This window comes from Phoca vitulina, unplaced genomic scaffold (genome assembly GCF_004348235.1).
Source record: "Phoca vitulina isolate PV1807 unplaced genomic scaffold, GSC_HSeal_1.0 scaffold22, whole genome shotgun sequence".
NCBI lineage: Eukaryota > Metazoa > Chordata > Mammalia > Carnivora > Phocidae > Phoca > Phoca vitulina.
The window spans coordinates 46166448-46184508 of record NW_022589725.1 but is presented as its reverse complement, the minus strand read 5'-3'; the positions used below and the strand labels follow the sequence as shown (position 1 = coordinate 46184508).

Genomic DNA, 18061 nt, shown 5'->3' with positions numbered 1-18061 from the left:
AGCCTGGCAGGGCAGATCGCTGGCTGGCCTCCTCCTGCTCTGGCCACACTGTCCTGCTGGGGGACCCAGTTCTTAGAACCCTGGGGCCTTTTCTCCTGATCTAGTAGAGTCAAATGCTGCATACCCACCAAAGGATTTTTAATACATGTCAGAATGTCTCTTGTGTCAGCAGAGCACAGAGAATATAACAAAGTGCAGACCCGGCGGCGCTCCAGGGCCTCGGTTTCTCCATGGCCAGTGAAGGGTTGGAGGAGCTGGCCTTCGGGGTTCTCCCAGCAACCAGACACTGTATGAGTCCATGAGCAAGGCCTGGGAATGCCTGCTGTGTACACTGATTCTGAGTGAGCCACACTTTAAATACATGTCCCATCAACAAGACTAGTAACTACTAAATGCACAAAGTAACACATACATTTATAAAAGGGGGTTTCTCATCCTCTCCATGCAGGGCAGTGACAGAACCACAGTAGTGTTTGGGGGATCTCAACATGCAAAGGGCAACAGGCTCTTTGCCTTCAAGGCAACTAAAATCTAGGGAAGAAATAGGAGGTGAATACTTGAGAACTTCGAACAGTCTTGGAGTAAATAATACAGATGTTACAAGGGCAGACATTTTCATTGGCAAGTGAATGGGCAGGTTAGTGAGCATCACAGCTACTCAACGGAGGAAGAGATCATGACAAATTAGCGTGCTGGCCAGACAGTTTACAGATGGAATGATTAGAGCTTGGAGCTCTGTTTTGCCTTGTTTCTTATCCCATAATACTCGCAAGGGAAATACGGCATCCTAGTTCTGTTCAGAGTCCCTGTACCACCACCCACTGAGCCCAGCTCTTGGACAGAGTGCTACCTTGCTGGGCTCCTTCCCCTCCTGCAGGCTGGGGATCATCCACCTGCCTCCCACAGACGTGTTAAAGATACAGCAGAGCGAAGCTAGGGAACCATTCCAAAAGCTGGGGAAAGTGTGTGAGAAGAAGTCACTAGTTCTCACCCTATACCGGAGGCTCTCAACGACTGCTCCTACGTGAGGGTGGACAGATGGACCTAGAACACTGGCCTCACCCCTGACTTCACTACATTGAACTTACTGCAGCCCCTGCTCTGCTGAGAAAGCTCAGAAAGCCACCTGCTGCACCCCTGCCACAGGCAGAGGAAACCAGAGACCGCAGCTGCTCTCTGGGTGTTCCTTGAATGCCAGGTGGGCTACCTCCAGCAGACATATGTGCAGGGTCACTCTGGGGTGGGGGTGCAGGCCCACGGGCCCCTTCCTGAATCCACCCCCTGCCACATCCCGAAGGGTGTCATTCATGGCCCGGGCCTGCTCCTGCACCCTCCTGTGCCCGCCACGCTGAAGCTGGCCTGAGCTCCATGGGGAGGACCCACCCCATCCAGTGATCTCTGTCTCCCCTGCTGTGGCATCACCTGGCTCACAGCATGACTGCCCCCTTCCTCAGCCGCTTTCCAGGGCAGTAAAGATCTGCGTGATGTGGCACGGATTTCAGTCAATGGGCATAAAGACAACACAGACATGGCTTTCTCAGGCTGCATGGATGGAAACCCTCCATCTGTGAGGGATGCACACACAGCCACATGACCAGTCTGGGTAACTTGCATCTCTAAACAAAACAGGGAAGGAAGGAAGCACGAGGAGTTTGCCATGTGTGATGAGCAAAGGTAGGGTACGAAGGGGCTTCCTGCCCATGTAGCAGGGTCCTCACCTTGACTTGCTCAGCCGGGGTGGGGGCTCACCAGCACACACAGTGTCAAAGGCCAGATAAAGACTTCTTACCGTCCCACGCACTTCCACCTGAATATCCCCCTCCCCTTTTACAAGCGTCCGCGGGCGTTGCCCTGCTTTCCAGCTTTTCGCTGGGGCTAGGAGGTGGCTGCGTCCCCGCCCCACACAGGGCAGGCAGGCAGGCACACATACATGTCTAGGCCAGGGAAGATCCCTCCCAAAGCATTTTACTGCTCTGCTCCCACTACAGGGCAAACAAACAAAATGCCATCTTCACGACTGATGAGCGCCCCTGCTACATGCTGTTCAGCACAAGGTGAGGATGCACGCTTCCTAAGCCCAGAAACGGGATGATCACCTCCTCAACAGTGTCTTATTCTACGCTGCAGGGGTTCTCTCCCCCATCCACAGCACTCCAAATGAAAGGCTGCTCCCTGGGCTTGACCCCCAGATCTGTGTAACGGAGCAGAACATGTCAGGAGCCGGCACGGTGCCACACGCGGCACTGTACACGGCTGCTGGGTGTGCGTAAGCCATCCCAGGCCAAGTCCTCGTGTTGCTGCCCTCCTCCCTGTTCCCCGCCCTATGGAGGCCTGCAGGCGGCTTCTCCCACGTGCTTCCTTTGGCCCTAGACGACCCATCAGCCCTCATCCACCATCACCTCCTGTGGGTCAGCACTTTATGTGCAAGATGTCCCCGGACCCACTTCACAGATGACCATACTGAGCTCAGCAACGACAGCACAGAGCTGGGACTAAGCCCAGGTGTGCAGGTTGGGCGGCTGACACTCCCGCCACAGCCCTTCCCTGGCCCCTGAGCTCATGACAGCCAGCTCCATCTGCCCACCACCATTCAGACCTGGGTTGCTCTCTGTTCCCAGAGGGCATGGACTTGGAACCGAGCCTCCTGGGAGCACCTAGGCCCCGAGCGCTGCCCTCATAGGCAGAGAGGTAACGGCCCCCGAGGCCCCACAGGGCAGCGTGAAGAGTAAAGGAACTGCTCTGTGAACTTCACAGCCTTAGACAATGTACGTGGTGATAGCAGGACACCCGCTCCCTTGCTTCCAGGGCTGCCCAGAACGCACCACAGAAGCTCTTCTCATTCTGACGCCCCCAGACGACACAGCGGAGCTTATTTTTCCAGATTCTCAGGGAAGTGCAGGGCTCTGTGCCGCCCACACGCTCCCCAGAGCCCGTGGGGGGAACAGCAGAGCTGCCCTGCGGCACAGGCCCTGCCAGCCGGCTGCCCACCCTGCTCCCTTCCACCGCTGTAGCCTGGCTACAGCTTGCTCAGCATTCCCTCTCGTGCCCCGCGGCCCTGGGCATGTGGGTTGCCTCACCCACCAGCTGCCCATTCCTAAATTCCACCTGGGCACACAGCATGCTGACCCCCCACCTGGGTCCCTCAATGGGGCCCATGCAGCCCCCTGACCAGGGCCTCATGCCCCCTCATTCTCTGTGCCTGGCATCCTGGCCAAGGGTCAGCAGAGACCGTGCACCAGCCCTGGAGTTTAAGGTTACGGTATGCATGGTTTTTCCACCAGGGAGAAGGCTAAGTGATGGGGTTGCAAAGCCTAGTTAATGCACTATGTGTTTATAAATAACCACCAGGAGAGTCACAGGAATGCATTTACTCCCAAAAATCTGTGGAGAATTTAGAATGAAAAGACCCTAAAGAACCCCTCTGCTCTCAAAAAGGGTCAATATCACAAGCACCTCTCTACCAAAAAAAACCACATGCAGGGTATCATTGGGGAAGGATCTCTCTGGCTGAGGGATATGGGGGTGGGGGAGAGAATAAAGCAGAGAAAGCTCTTAAGGCGCCCGAGAACATGGGTGCCTTAGCCTGAGTCCCTGCTCCTCGTGACATATCACAAGCAGGGTTTGGACAACTGGCCACGGCCCTCAGTCCCTCAGCCTGGACCCTGCCCAAATGCTAGAAGCTCAAAGAACCAGGCACGTGGCCCTGCCAGAGACATGGAGGGGAGCCCCATTTTGCCACACAGCCCCTTCCATAGGTATCTCTTTGAAGCCTCCACGTAGCAAAACTGAAATGAACAAAACCAAAGGAAAAATTCTTCTGTAGGCAGGGAGAACAAGTATAGAATTCATTATATTTTAATTTAGCTCAGATTCTCCTCTCTGCCACTAACTTCTCCTACATAAAGTGCCTCTGAAACATGGTAACTGCAGGGCATTGTGAGAAAAAGTGCCCTGCCAACAAGCTCTCCGGATATTGACAGCAGGTGTGTATCAGAAACAGGTGATGAAGTCACACGAAAACCAGATCCCCTGCGAGCCCAAAGCTGTCTCTCCCTTCTGAAAGCTGCCTTCACCCAAAGGTGGATGCAGAGCCATCCTCCCTTGGTCACCAGGTAGAGAGGGCATGGTTGGCATCTGATGGACAGACTCAGGGAGAGCAGTGAACTAAAGATAGTCTCTCTGCAGTTCATTCTTAAAGGCAAAACCCTGACCACAGAATGTTCTGGTTGAATACAGCACAGTCAATTAGCTCCATCAGGGCAGCTTCCCACAGGCAGTCAGGGCTCAGATGCCTTCCCCACCCCCCAGGTCCCCTGCCGGTGCCCAGTCCAAGCTACCAAGCCTGGGCGTGTGCCTGCTCTGACCTGGGAGCACCCGCAGTAAGAGTGGCAAACAGCAGAGCCCGATGCTGGTTTAAAGCACTGTGTGCAGTCTTGCATTCGAACAAACCAGAACCTTCTGATAGTCACAGCTCAGCCACCACAGCTTAGACAGAGGAGGGTTCCCAGAGACAGGAGGCAACCAGCCGCATCAGAACAGGATCAAACAGGAGCAGCAAACAGGGTCTGCTCTACATCCAACATAGGAAATCAGGCTATGGGACTCGCCATGTCTGCAGAGACACTGGTCACCTGTTGTGGACGGGACGGCCGGTGAGGACTGGACTTGGTGACACCATGCCTGCATCCCTTAGCAACACACTGCCCTTGCCATTCCTCACAGTCAGCATGGCCTTGACAGGAGTGAGCTGAGGGCAGGAGCAAGCCTCCCCCATGCCCCAGAGAGAATAGAAAGCCTTTGGGCTCTCAGTTTCCAGACACTGTCACTGAAACCCTGGCTCACTAGATTCAGCAGTCCTCGACTCGTCAGCTTCTTGCTCTTGAAAATGTGGGCACAATCTCCTCACTGGTTGCCATACTGACCAGCCCCATTAGGATCCCCTCAGTAAATATTCATTTCACCTCCTACAAGGGACTCCTAGAAATCCTGACACTAGGCATTAATTTCTAGGGGTTACTAAGGTAAATTTATTCTTATATAAGTGTAGATTGATGGGCTAAAGATCTTACTGGCCAGCAGCTCTGTGGGCCAAGTGAGCACCAGGGTCTTTCCCTTTCCTTGAATTTGAAAGTCTTGATGAGGAGCCTGTTTCCCAAGGGCAAGGAGATTCCTGGGCAGTCCAGGGAGGGCAGGGCTGCCTGAGCCAGCAAAAGAGAAAGTGCTCGTGTGTGTGTGTGTGTGTGTGTGTGTGTGCACGTGCATGCATGTGCGCACAGAGTGTGGTACCAACCAAAGAGGGAAAAGCCTCCCAAAATAGCTGGCACAAAAGCCAAGCTGACGGGCCTGGGGACAGCCCGGAAGCAGCATGCTGGTGTTTAGGGGGACTCATCTGGGAAGATGGGTTTCCAATAAAGTCTCCACCTGAACTGCATCTTTGTTTCCATTACATAAAACATATATTCTTAGCCTGGGTTTCTGCACTTGGGTCCCTTGCTTTTTTTGGAAACTGAGACAGAGGAAGCTCTAGCTGGGTAGTTCAGGAAATGGATAATGTGCCAGGAGCTCTCGTAGAGTACACACCAAGGCACGGAGAAAGAGAGAGAACCTTCTTTATGAAGCTGGTGGCAGGCAGAGCCATCCTGGCCCAGAGCAGCCAAGGAGGAAGGTGATGCTGGCTTTGCCCCCCCCACCCCCGCGGACCCCCTTGGCCCAGATGGGGGCCAGCCCCGCCCCTCCCCGCGGGCACCACACAGACACCGGGCAGCTGCCATGACAGGGAGACCACGAGGCCGCTTCCTTTTTTTCTTTTCCTTCAGCCCACAGAGTTTAAAAGCAGAACAGTTGATTTATTATTTCCATGTCCCATATTGGACTGAATGGCTTGATTTAGCCTCTCTAAAGAGGACTGATCTTTGTGCCCGCATGGGCTTGCGAAGCTCCTGGCCCGATGGGCACTGTTCTGGGGCGTGACGTGAACAGGGGCTTGAGAGGGGACAAGAGGGATTCTGGTGGCGTTGGGGCATGTTCTGAGTGGATTCTGAGTGGATTCAGCAGCTTCCCGGCCGAGAGGAGCTGCTGGCTCCCGCAAGGCTCCACCCACCTCCCTTCGTGAATACACGTAAAATACAGTCAGAGGCTGGCGGCTGGTCTCCTGGGCAAGGGGACGCAGGAGAGGCCACTGTCTGTCACTGGCATGTAAGGGACCTTGAAATAAAATCCTCCTTTGCTGTTCTCGCCAGTGGCTCACTCATCAATAGCTTGAAGTTTTCCCTTTCACTGAGTAAAACTTAACTCCAGCCAGAGAAAATGAGAAAAAAAAAAAGATTTAGGAAATAAAACTGAGGCCATAAAGACTAGGAAGAAAAGCAACAACAAAAACTATGACACAAGCCTCTAAGCAAATTCTCCAAAAGCTCTCAAAGTCCCAGCACCCCCAGATCAGAGGGGGACCCTCCCCCGGGATATACCCGGAAGTATCTGTGCTTCAGGCACTTCCCTGTGTCACTAAGGGAGCAATGCCTCCACATTTAAGTAAGTCATAAGCCTGAGCCACTGAAGTTCCTTCCAGGGATGACAGTGCATTGTCTGCATCCCTAATGAGATTAAAATCACCTTCCATTGGCATGTCAGATCCCCTCCGGAGCTCCGCTCAGGACTACTGCAACAGCCCCAGCCTCCCAGAAGCCTGGAACTATGCTGAGCCAGCACCAGGAGCACAATGGGCTCCGTGGAACTGGCAGTCTCTTCAGACTGTGATGTCAACCTACTTTCTCATTCTCAACGCAGGGAACGTGCACTGAGGAAGCGGGCACTCTGCAAAGGCACTGAGGCCAGGGCAGCACCAGCACCACCCTGGGCCTCTCCTGATGGAGTTCATCGGCTTGGGAGGAAGCCGGGAGGAAACACTATGTGCTCACGCTTGTGACGAGGAAAGAGGGTACACAGAGCACAAGCACACACAGCAAATCTTCCTCACAGTGAAGGGTAAGCCATCGGCTGCAGCAAGAAAACAGAGATGTACTCCCCCTTCCCACCGCGCTGTGCCTTGATTCACTGGCCAGGAGCAGGGATAATGAAAGAGGCAAAAAGAAAACCCAATTTAGCTGGTTTATTTCTCTGAAAACCTCTGCTTATTAAAAGCACAAACAGGGGCACCTGGGTGGCTCAGTTGTTAAGCGTCTGCCTTCGGCTCAGGTCATGATCCCGGGGTCCGGGGATCGAGCCCCGCATCGGGCTCCCTGTTCGGCGGGGAGTCTGCTTCTCCCTCTCCCACTCCCCCTGCTTGTGTTCCCTCTCTCGCTGTGTCTCTGTCAAATAAATAAATAAAATCTTTAAAAAAAAAAGCACAAACAATAGGCAGCTTGCTCCATGTTGTTATGTTCATTAAATCAGGAAGACACACCCCAGCTGGGATTCTGGCCCCAGCCATGGACAGTACTTACTGGAAGCTACTATGAGGGTCTTTTACCTTTCCTCTGACAAATAGTTTCTTTGCTTAAAAGGATTCAGAGGGGCGCCTTGGTGGCTCAGCGGGTTGAGTGTCCTACTCTTGCTTTCAGCTCAGGTCGTGATCTCAGGGTCGTTAAATTGAGTCCCATGTGTCCTGCGTCGGGCTCCACACTTAGTGCAGAGTCTGCTTGGGACTCTCTCCCTCTCCCTCTGCCCCTTCCCCTGTTCTCTCTCTCTCTCTAAAATAAATAAATAAATCTTTTCTAAAAAATGACTTAGAAAGTTGTCTCCAAGAGTTCTTACAAGTTGCCCAAATCCTTAGGTGCATCTCATTTGACATTTCGTATCTGTAGAGGTTATGGCATCTCTGGTAAGAACTGTCAAGGTTATTTTGATAGAGTTATTTGCTAATTTTGTATTTTTTGTAACTGAAGATTTCTAGTTAGTTGACTGATACAAACCCTGTCTGATTCTAAATGTGTTCACAGCCTCATAGATCTTTATACTGATTTGAAAAATGAAAACAACCCTGAGATTCATTGCCATCGGCAAACTACAAAATTAAGTATGTCCAAGGCTCTCTGTTCTTAGGGTAGCTTTGCCAAGTTGCATTCAATAAATGAGCAGCTGCCTACTGGGATCCTGGTGTGGGGGACTCACTGAGAATGCGCCATTCTGTGGCCTCGACGGGCTGCCTACATCTGCCAAGGAAAGAAAGAGAAAGCCCGCACGTGAAGAAAGAACCACATGCGTGCGTGCGCGCGCACACACACAACGGCACAGCCCCATTGGCCTCTCCTTTAGCCCTGTGAGGACTGTGAGCTAATTCGTCTCCTCGGAGGGAACCCCACTCTCCTGTTTAGGTCGCAACTCCAACTCAGGGTCAAAACTGCCATCTCGGCTCTGATGGAAATGATACTTACAGAGCCCTTCATGGATGTTCAGCATCCCTTCTGGAGCACTTTCCAGGATTTTGAGACCAGAATGGGGCATGTGGTTAGTGCCACCTGCCTGGGCCTGCCCATGAGAAGAAGGACATAGGGAGAAAATACTGCCCTGAAGAGGCAGTGCCTCCCAGCCCCAGGGGAGACCAACTCCATCCGCTGAAGTCGAATGGCCCTGGACCCCTGTCATGTACCTGGAAAGTCCCGGAAATCTAAGCTTCCGTCATAGAAGAGGCTCTATCTCATGGGAGAGGCAGCACACACACAATCACACACCAGGTGGGGGAACTGCTGAGCTAGGGAGCTGCAAAACCCAGAAGAAAAAAGACAAGGAAATTGACTATTGGCCTGGCCTTCTTCTCATGGGGTCGAGGGAACAGGTCATGACTTCTCTACCTGCGCCCTCACGCATTAATCAACATTTGAGATGTGCTAAACATAGGTGTGCTTTAGAGCAATGTCAGGTGCAAAGCTGAGCAAGGCGAGTGGCATTTACATGCCACATATCATGCACAGTTGTAAGTGTTTGACACTATTAATTCATTTAACCCACTCGATGGCCCACTGAGGAAGGAACCACCACACTGTACAGATGAGGGAACTGAAGCACAGAAAGGGCCAAGTAACCTCTCCTGGATTATGTGAGTAGAAAGCTGGCACTGGCCTTTGGCTCTGTGCTCTATATCATTATGCTGCTATGTGTTAAAAATTAGAAAAACAGATCAGTTGTCTCAGGTCAGAGGTATGAGGGTCTACAGTGCAGGTAGGGAAGGCTACAAAATGTAAGCAGAAGAAAAATTGTATTTCCTTCACGTTTTCTATTAAGTACCTTTGTTGGGAGGGTAGGGGAGGAAGTCATGTTGGCTGCCACTTGCCCAGGAACATTCTTGTCCAAGTCAGAAAAAGCAACCCTTTCTCAAGACAAATCTAGGATAACTGGAATGTGAGTAGTTGCCCCCACCACCACCCCTGAGTTGTGCAATGCACATCTCAAAAAGAATCCCTGTACCCTGTAACCTCCCAACACTCACCCCATGCCCCAGGCAACCAGTAGTTTACTTTCTGTCTCTATAGGTTTACCTATTCCAGACAAACAGGAAAATATAATACACAGTCTTCTGCAACTGGTTTCTTTCACTTAGCATAGTTTTATATGTCCTTTTGGTCCATGCTATATTTCACAATTAAAATTTTTAATTTCTAATTAAATTTTAATTTTAAAATTTTAATTAGAATTTTAATTTTTACCTGTGAGGAATAATGAAAAGCTCAGTTTGCTAATTTGAAAAATATAAGTACACCAAGAAGGGCAGGTTTGAGGAAGCATTGCCTAGGCAGCTGGTCTGTCAGAATGGAGAATGGAGGAGCTGGGGCACTCATGCACATGTTTACAAAGGGAAGGGGTCACCAGGCACAGCTGGGAAGAGCTCCTGTGGAGAGAACCAGGACAGGCGACCCTGAAGCATGACTGTCTGGCATCTTTCTAGTCAGGAAGAGGCTTGTTCTTCACAGGCCCAATCCTAGTGCCGACCCCCCCAGAAGTGTTCCTGTCATTGGAAGGGGCAGGGCGGTGACATGCGGGGTGGTGAGCCACAGGGGTCATCTGGGAGCTCAGTGTGCCCTGCAAGAACACTGACTGGTTACTTAGGGAGCATACTTACTTGGAAACTGATGGCGGGTGTGGGAGGGGGCTACGGAGTTACAGAGGGAGGAAGCTTCTGGAGCTCTCCAAAGCCATCCCTCCCACACCCCTGGCTACTGGGAATGAAAGGAACAACCTCAACACTTAATCTGTGTGCACCTGTAAGTGGTGTAAGCTCAATCTGCTCTTTATCCCACTGCTCACTCGGCCCCTGCAAATCCAAATCCAAGGCTGTGTCTCTGAATAGTAGCCCTAGACTCACGGGATTTCAGCCCTCCCATCCCCACTATGGGAAAATGAAAAAGTAAAGCAGTACCACGGTCGAATGTAGCTGTGATTCCAGGTAATGTGTCACATCATCTGAAGCAGTGGGAAGTCTAGAGAGAAACCAACCAGCCGCCTGTATCCAGGTCCTCCTCGGCCACTGAGGACCCTTCCTCACAGTCTTGCGGCAGCGTTCCCCTGGAGCCAGAAGTCAGTGGGGTGGGGACGCCCGCCTGACACCAGTGTCCTCTCCCTCAAGCAGATGTCACACACACGCATCACGTGTGTGGAGAACAGGCCTCCCGGCACGGCTCGCACCCAAAATCTGAGCTGGGAGGCCAGAGCCCGGGGCGCATGTCCACAGCTCCCCCTAGAACAAAGGAGGCACTTCAGGTGTGCCTGTCGCCTCCACTCCCACACCCCACTGCCTCCCCGGTCATCGACGCAAAGGCACCCAGCTTCAAGACAAGCCCAAGTAATGCCACCAGTCACGTTAACGCCACTCAACGCCAGGTGAGACCGTTGCAGGCTGATGTACCAGCTGCTGGGGGAGCAAGTAGCAGGCACCCTCCTAGGCATGGTATTCTTCGGTCTACTTCCACCTCACATCACCCGGCAAAGTAGGCTTCGTCTCACTTGACAGATGAGGAAACAGAAGCTCAGGGAAGTAAAGCAGCTGGCCCCGTGTCGTCACAGTCCTAGGGAGAAAACGGATTTGAACCCAGGCATCCTGATTTCAAAAATTGCTTCACCGCACTTTTTGTGAATGAGCCACTTTGTGAATCAGCAACTTCCATTACAGGGACATATTTTTTGGTTCCCTCAAAGGATTTCCTGAGTCCAGTAGGTAATGCCCAGGATTGGGTTAGGTGTTCTAGATTCCAAGTCCAAGACTCCTCAACCTCAGGGAATTTACAAACTCCATAAAAGATGTGACAGTCCCATTAACAACTTCAACGGGAAAGCCTGAAGGTCAAGGGATTACAGCAAAAACAATGATTTACGATGAATTTCCTGAGTTGGAATTATTAGGGTCTTTATTGTGGCCAACTTCTGAAGAAAATCTTAATGAATCTGGTCTCCGTTCAAGAGCTAAAAAGCAAGCATGAAAAAACATGAAGATAATTTATAGATACTTTTAAATTTGTCTTCTTCAAAGCCCAATTTCCTATAATAACAAGTCAGTTCAGAAGTGTGGCTTGTCCAAGGAAAATAAAAATTAATTGACTTTTAATTTCCAGTTGACACTTAGAAAGGAAAACTACCAATTTACATGAGAAGAACGATGTGCAGGTTATTTTGGCAGACTCTGCACATCCAGACTAAAGTGACCACAAGGAAACCAAAATCACATCTGAGCACCAAGAGGGGAGTCAAGTGGCAGTGGAGGCCAATGCTGGCCCTCAGCTGAGGACAGAAAAAAGTGACCGCAGGCATGGGCCTCACTCTGACCATGGCTCTGCTCCCGTCTTTGTGTCTGAAAACCTCAGAGCAGCAACCAGCTGACCCTGAGAGAGACGGGCTCTGTGGTGCTACAGGAGCGTGAAGACCGTGGCTCAAGCACACAGCTGCACCTGGGGAATGGGGGCTTTTGGCAAGAGGCACCAGAGCCCCTCCTTCCCGTCTGCTGACAGCTGGGCAGACAAGTACCCTGGCAGTGGGTCCCTCAGCAGACGGCTGCCCAGAACAACGCAACTGAACATTTCAACGGGGGTGCCATCTAACAGCAAGGACAGCAAGAATCATGCTCTCATCTCCTTAGCGACACCAGGCACCAAGGGCAAGCCCAAGGCCGACTGCTTCTTTCTACCTGTGTGTCCACACCATAAGGGATGAGACCCCACCCGTGACAGCGGTGCAGGCTGCAGGGGGAAGGTGTGTGAAACCTCACCTGGCTTCCGCAGGGAGGGCTGTTCTCAGCACCGACACCCACCCTCCTCCCCCAGGAGGCCAGTGGCAGGGAGGGACCTGTCCCGAGCCACAGGCTGTTTCAAAGGCCTGGGCCTGTCTTTGACTCCAGGTTCTTGAGGCTGTGATTTTAGGGCTGCAGATAAAACCATCCCCTGATTTGCTCCCTGCATCTGCCTAACAGAAATTCTGATAACATCTTCTCTATCTGGTATTTTGGGGTTTTCCTCATTCTGCCAGCTTATTCCTAAAGGAACTAGTAGGTAGAACAGCTTTCATCTTAAAAACATAGTTCCACACAGCTTAGGGCCCTATAAATTTAATCTCTAATCTCATATTTGGCATTTGTTTTGGGGTATTTCCAACACATCAGGAAGACAGAATTGCATTCATGGATGGAAATAAGTACCAATGACTTTGCCTAAAGACTTAATATAGCATTTATTTTCTTAATACTACCAGAAGTTTATATATTACGACAAATCAGCTGTATGCCGCTTTGCTGAGCCACTCCTAAATGCAAAATGTGCACATTTTCCCAAGAAAGCTTTTGCATAATGCTCTGTTATGATTCATGTATGCTTCTTAAATGTTTTATGCCCCCCTTACATTTTATCTCTAGCTCAGATTAGAATCTATTGTTTTGCAGTCCATAAATAGTATATCCTTCAAACTGTACAAGGAAAACAGAAAAATAGCTAAAGAGGATTCACTAAATTTTCAGTTCAAGGAAACTATTGTTTCCATCAGAATTACAGGCAAACTAGGACCAACAGAACAGAAAATAATGACTCTCCAGTTATTCATTGCAGTGTTTAATGAAACAGAAGCGTTTGTATATGAACAAATGAGGTGGGCAAGGGGGAACAGAAATACTAATCACCCACGGCTGTTATGCAGCATAGGTACTTGGTACTGATTCAACTGCAGTTCCAATGCTTCACTCACTTCCTCACTCATCTATTAGCTCATTCACTCACCCATCCACTCACTCACTCACTTGCTCACTCACCCATCCACTCACTCACGCACTCATCCACCCACTAATTCACCCACTGACTCGCTCACTCACCCATCCACTCACTCTCGCACTCATCCACCCACTAATTCACCCACTCACTTGCTCACTCACCCATTCACTCACTCATTCATCCGTCCATTCACTCATTCATCCATCCACTCACTCACTCAACCATCCACTTACTCACCCATCCACTCACTCACTAATTCAGTCATCCACCCACTCACCCACTCACTTACCCATTCACTCATTCATTCATCCATCCACTCACTCATTCACTCACTCACCCACTCACTCACCCATCCACTCACTCACTCATCCATCCACTTACTCACTCACCCATCCACTCCCTTGACCATCCACTCACTCACTCATCCATCTACTCACTCACTCATCCATCCACTCCCTTGTCCATCCACTCACTCACTCATCCACTCACTCACTCATCTATCCACTCCATTGCCCATCCACTCACTCACTCATCCATCCACTCACTCATCCATCCATTCACTCACTCATCTATCCACGCCCTTGCCCATTCACGCACTCACTCAACCATCCACCCACTCACTCACCCATCAACTCACTCATCTATCCACTCCCTTGCCCATTCACTCACTCACTCATCCATTCACCCACTCACTCATCCATCCACTCACTCATCTATCCACTCCCTTGCCCATTCACACACTCACTCACCCATCCACTCATTCACTCACCCATACACTCACTCACTCACTCACCCACTCACTCATCTGTCCACTCCCTTGCCCATTCACATTCACTCAACCATCCACTCACTCACTTGTTCATTTATATATTCAATCACTCATGATTTACTCACTTATTCATCCATTCACGCACTCACTCACTCACTCACTCATTTATTCTCATATGCATTCACTCATCCATTCAACATCTCTCAAATATCTGGTAGGTTCATTGAACTGTGACAGGCTAAGTTTCATAGGCAAGATAAAGATGGAAAAGATATAGTCACTGCCCCCAAGTGGTCTGTAGTCTAGTAAGGAGTCAGGCACACTTGACTATAACACAATGAACAATTAAAAAAAATTTCACATGAAAAGTTATAAACAAGAGCTATGGGAACACAGAAGGGCAATTAATTCCAACCAAGTTCACTGCTGGAACCTGAGCTAAGTTTAATGGAGGAGATGACATTTAAATTAGCTCCTTACAAATAAGTATGATTTTGTTCTGAAAAGTGGGGCAACAGAAAGGATGTAGCAAGCTCATCACACATCCTAGTTCCTTAATTCAGTTCCTGTGTGCTTCTCCCTTCTCCCTCCCACTGGGACCATCTTTATGAAAGTGCAACACGCAATGATCACTCTTTGTGTCCTTATCTCACTCTGTCACATGGGACCACTCTTTCCTTCCTAGCTACATTCCTCTCCTGGCTGGAATAACTCCACCTCCTCCTGGCTTTTCTCTTGCTCCAGTGGCTGCTTCCTTAGTCCCCTCCCACACCAACTGTTGGTATTTTACCCCTCTCTCTAGTGACTCTCCAGTCCCATGGCTTTAGACACCATCTCTGTGAAAGATGACAATACAAGATATAGCACAAACAAAAAGGAGGCTGAGAGTGAAAAATGGGTCCTTTAACATTGATGTTGGGACAACAGGTGTAGACCAGGACTGTCCTGGAAAAACAGGATCATGTTTTCACTCTTTCTGAATGCCATGAACCAATTCCAACAACCCATGTCTTTAGCTTGTATAACCCATTGACTATTTGACATCTCTCCTTTGATGTCTAACAGGTACCTCAAATTTCACAAGTTCCAATTAGAAATTTTTATCCTCCCTTTGGATATTTAGCAGTCTCTTCAGCTTTGGTAAATAATATTAATAGCCATCCAGTTGCTGAAGCCAAAACTCTAGGAGTTATCCTTGATTCACCTCTCCCTCATGCCAAACATCCAATGTGTCAACAAGACCTGTTGATCATTCTTCCAAACAAATCCTATGTCTGTCCACTTATTTTCATCTCTACTACTACAACCTAGTCTAAATCATCATAATTTCTTTCCTATGTTATCGCAATCACCTATATCTGGTCATCTGCTTTCAAACTTGTCTACCTCAATCTTTTCCCTGAGCAGCAGTGAACAAGATCTTTCTAGAGCAAACCGGATCAAGCACTGCTCTGATTAAAGCCTTTCAGTGACTTCCCAGTACACTGAGAAAAAGATTCAAACTCCTTCCCTGGACTGTGCAACCATTCAGGCTGCTGTGTGGTTTTTGAAAATGCCAAGGTCATTCTCACCTTGGCACCAGGTGTCCCCACTCCCAATCTTTGATCCTTGCTTGGCTGCCTCCTTGTCATTACTCAGATCTTCAGATATTGGCTGAGACAGCATCTCTTCAAGGATGTTCCCCAACCACCAAACATGAAAATCACCATTTTGCCATTCTCCACTCTCCACTCTCCTATAGTGTTAACTATCTGCATGTTGCCTGCCCCATGTCTGGTTTTTTCTCTTTTTTTACTATTCAAGTATAATTAACATACAGTGTTATATTAGTTTCAAGTGTACAATATAGTGATTCAACAATTCTGTACATTATTCAGTGCTCAATAAGGGTACTCTTAATCCTCTTTACCTATTTAATCCATCCCCCCACCCACACCCCCGCTGGTAACCACCAACTTGTTCTGAGTCTGTTTTTTGGTTTGTCTCTCCATTGTTTGTTTTGTTTCTTAAATTCCACATATGAGTGAAATAATATGGTGTTTGCCTTTGACAGACTTATTTCACTTAGCATTGTACCCTCTAGATCCAACCATGTTGTTGCAAATGGCAAGATTTCATTCTTTTTTATGACTAAATAATATTCCTCTGTGTGTGGGTATGTACATATATATCACATCTTCTTTATCCATTCATCTATCAGTGGACGCTTGGGCTGCTTCCATATTTTGGCTATTCTAGATAATGCTGCTATAAACATAGGAGTGCATATATCCTTGCAAATTAGTGCTTTCATTTTCTTTGGGTGGAATTGCTGAATCATATGGTAATTCTATTTTAATTTTTTGAGAAAACTGCACACTGTTTTCCACAGTGGCTGCACCAATTTGCATTCCTACCACAAGGGTTCCTTTTTCTATACATCCTCAACAATTGTTATTTCTTGTGTTTTTTAATTTTGGTCATTCTGACAGGTGTGGTTTTAATTTGAATTTCCCTGATGACTAGTAATGCTGGGAATCTTTTCATGTGTCTGTTGACCATCTGTATGTCTTCTTTGGAAAAATGTCAATTCGGGTCATCTGCCCATTTTTTTAATTGGATTATTTGGGTTTCTTGTGTTGAGTTGTGTAAGTTCTTTATATGTTTTGGATATATTGGATATATCATTTGCAAATTGGATATATCATTCGCAAATATCTTCTCCCATTCAGGAGGCTGCCTTTTTTTTGTTGATGGTTCCCTTCACTATGAAGAATAATCCTAAAATTTGTAAGCTCCTGAATAGCCAATGCAGTCTTATTTTTTTTAATTTTATTTTATTATGTTATGTTAGTCACCATACATCACTAGTTTTCGATGCAGTGATCCACGATTCATTGTTTTCATACAACACCCAGTGCTCCATGCAGTACGTGCCCTCCTTAATACCCATCACTGGGTTAACCCATCCCCCCACCCCCCTCCCCTCTAAAACCTTCAGTTTGTTAAACCATGAGAGACTATGGACTCTGAGAAACAAACTGAGGGTTTTAGCCAATGCAGTCTTGAAAAAGAAGAACAAAGTGGGAGGTATCACAATCCCAGATTTCAAGATATACTACAAAGCTGTAGTACTCAAAATAGTATGGTATTGGCACAAAAATAGACACAGAGATCAATGGAACAGAATAGAGAGCCCAGAAATAAACCCATGCTTATGTGGTCAATTAATCTATGATAAAGGAAGGAGGAAAGACTATACAATTGGGGGAAATGATAATCTCTTCAACAAATGGTGCTGGGGAAACTAGACAGCCATATGCAGAAGAATAAAACTGGACCACCTTCTTTTACCATACACAAAAATAAACTCAAAATGGATTAGAGACCTAAATGTGAGACCTGAAACCATAAAAATCCCAGAAGAGAGCACAGGCAGTAACCTGTCTTCAGCTGTAGACACATTTTCCTAGACATGTCTCCTCTGACAAGGGAAACAAAAAAAGAAAATTAAACTACTGGGACTACACCAAAATAAAAAGCTTCCCCACATCTGTTCTTTTTTTAAATTAATATTTCATGTTTGTCGACCTGCCCCACCCCCTGGAATGTAAACTCTGTGAGAATAGGGGCATCCTCTTTGTGGTTCACCAGTAAGTGCATGGGGTAACAACAGTACCCAGCAGGGCCCCGGTACATGTTGGTAAGTGGACGAATGGAAAGAGACAGAGCAAAACAGAGCTCAGAGGTTCCAAGTGCACTGCAGGAGCCACGAGGAGCCAGGTCGGGCATGTGACACCAGCTCCGCCCACACACTGAAGAGTCCCATCAGCTTCCAGGGATGGCCCTGGGCCTCTGGGCCTGCAGTCCCTAACTACCACTGCGCTCATGCATCCCCAAGAAGCTCTGTCAGCCCTCACTAGGCACCTGTAGGATGGGAGAGCCTTCTTCCAAATATTCTGCCTAAAATATGTCTCACCTCTTCTTCCATGGTTGTAGCTTGGCTCTGACGGGCTAAACTTGGCCATCATCATACAGGAATACAAACAGTCCACATTCCCCTAGTCCCAAATCTTGACACTGTGAACCCAATTTCTCCAGTAGGCCCAGACACCGAGAATCCCAGAACCATAAG

The 18061-nt window shown here is 48.7% G+C and overlaps 1 protein-coding gene across 4 annotated transcripts in view; it reads right to left on the bottom strand.

Moving 5' to 3' along the window:
• The window catches only part of SH3RF3 (SH3 domain containing ring finger 3), a 378293-nt gene that overhangs the window by 260867 nt on the left and 99365 nt on the right, over positions 1-18061 (bottom strand). The gene's annotated exons all lie outside the window — the stretch shown is intronic.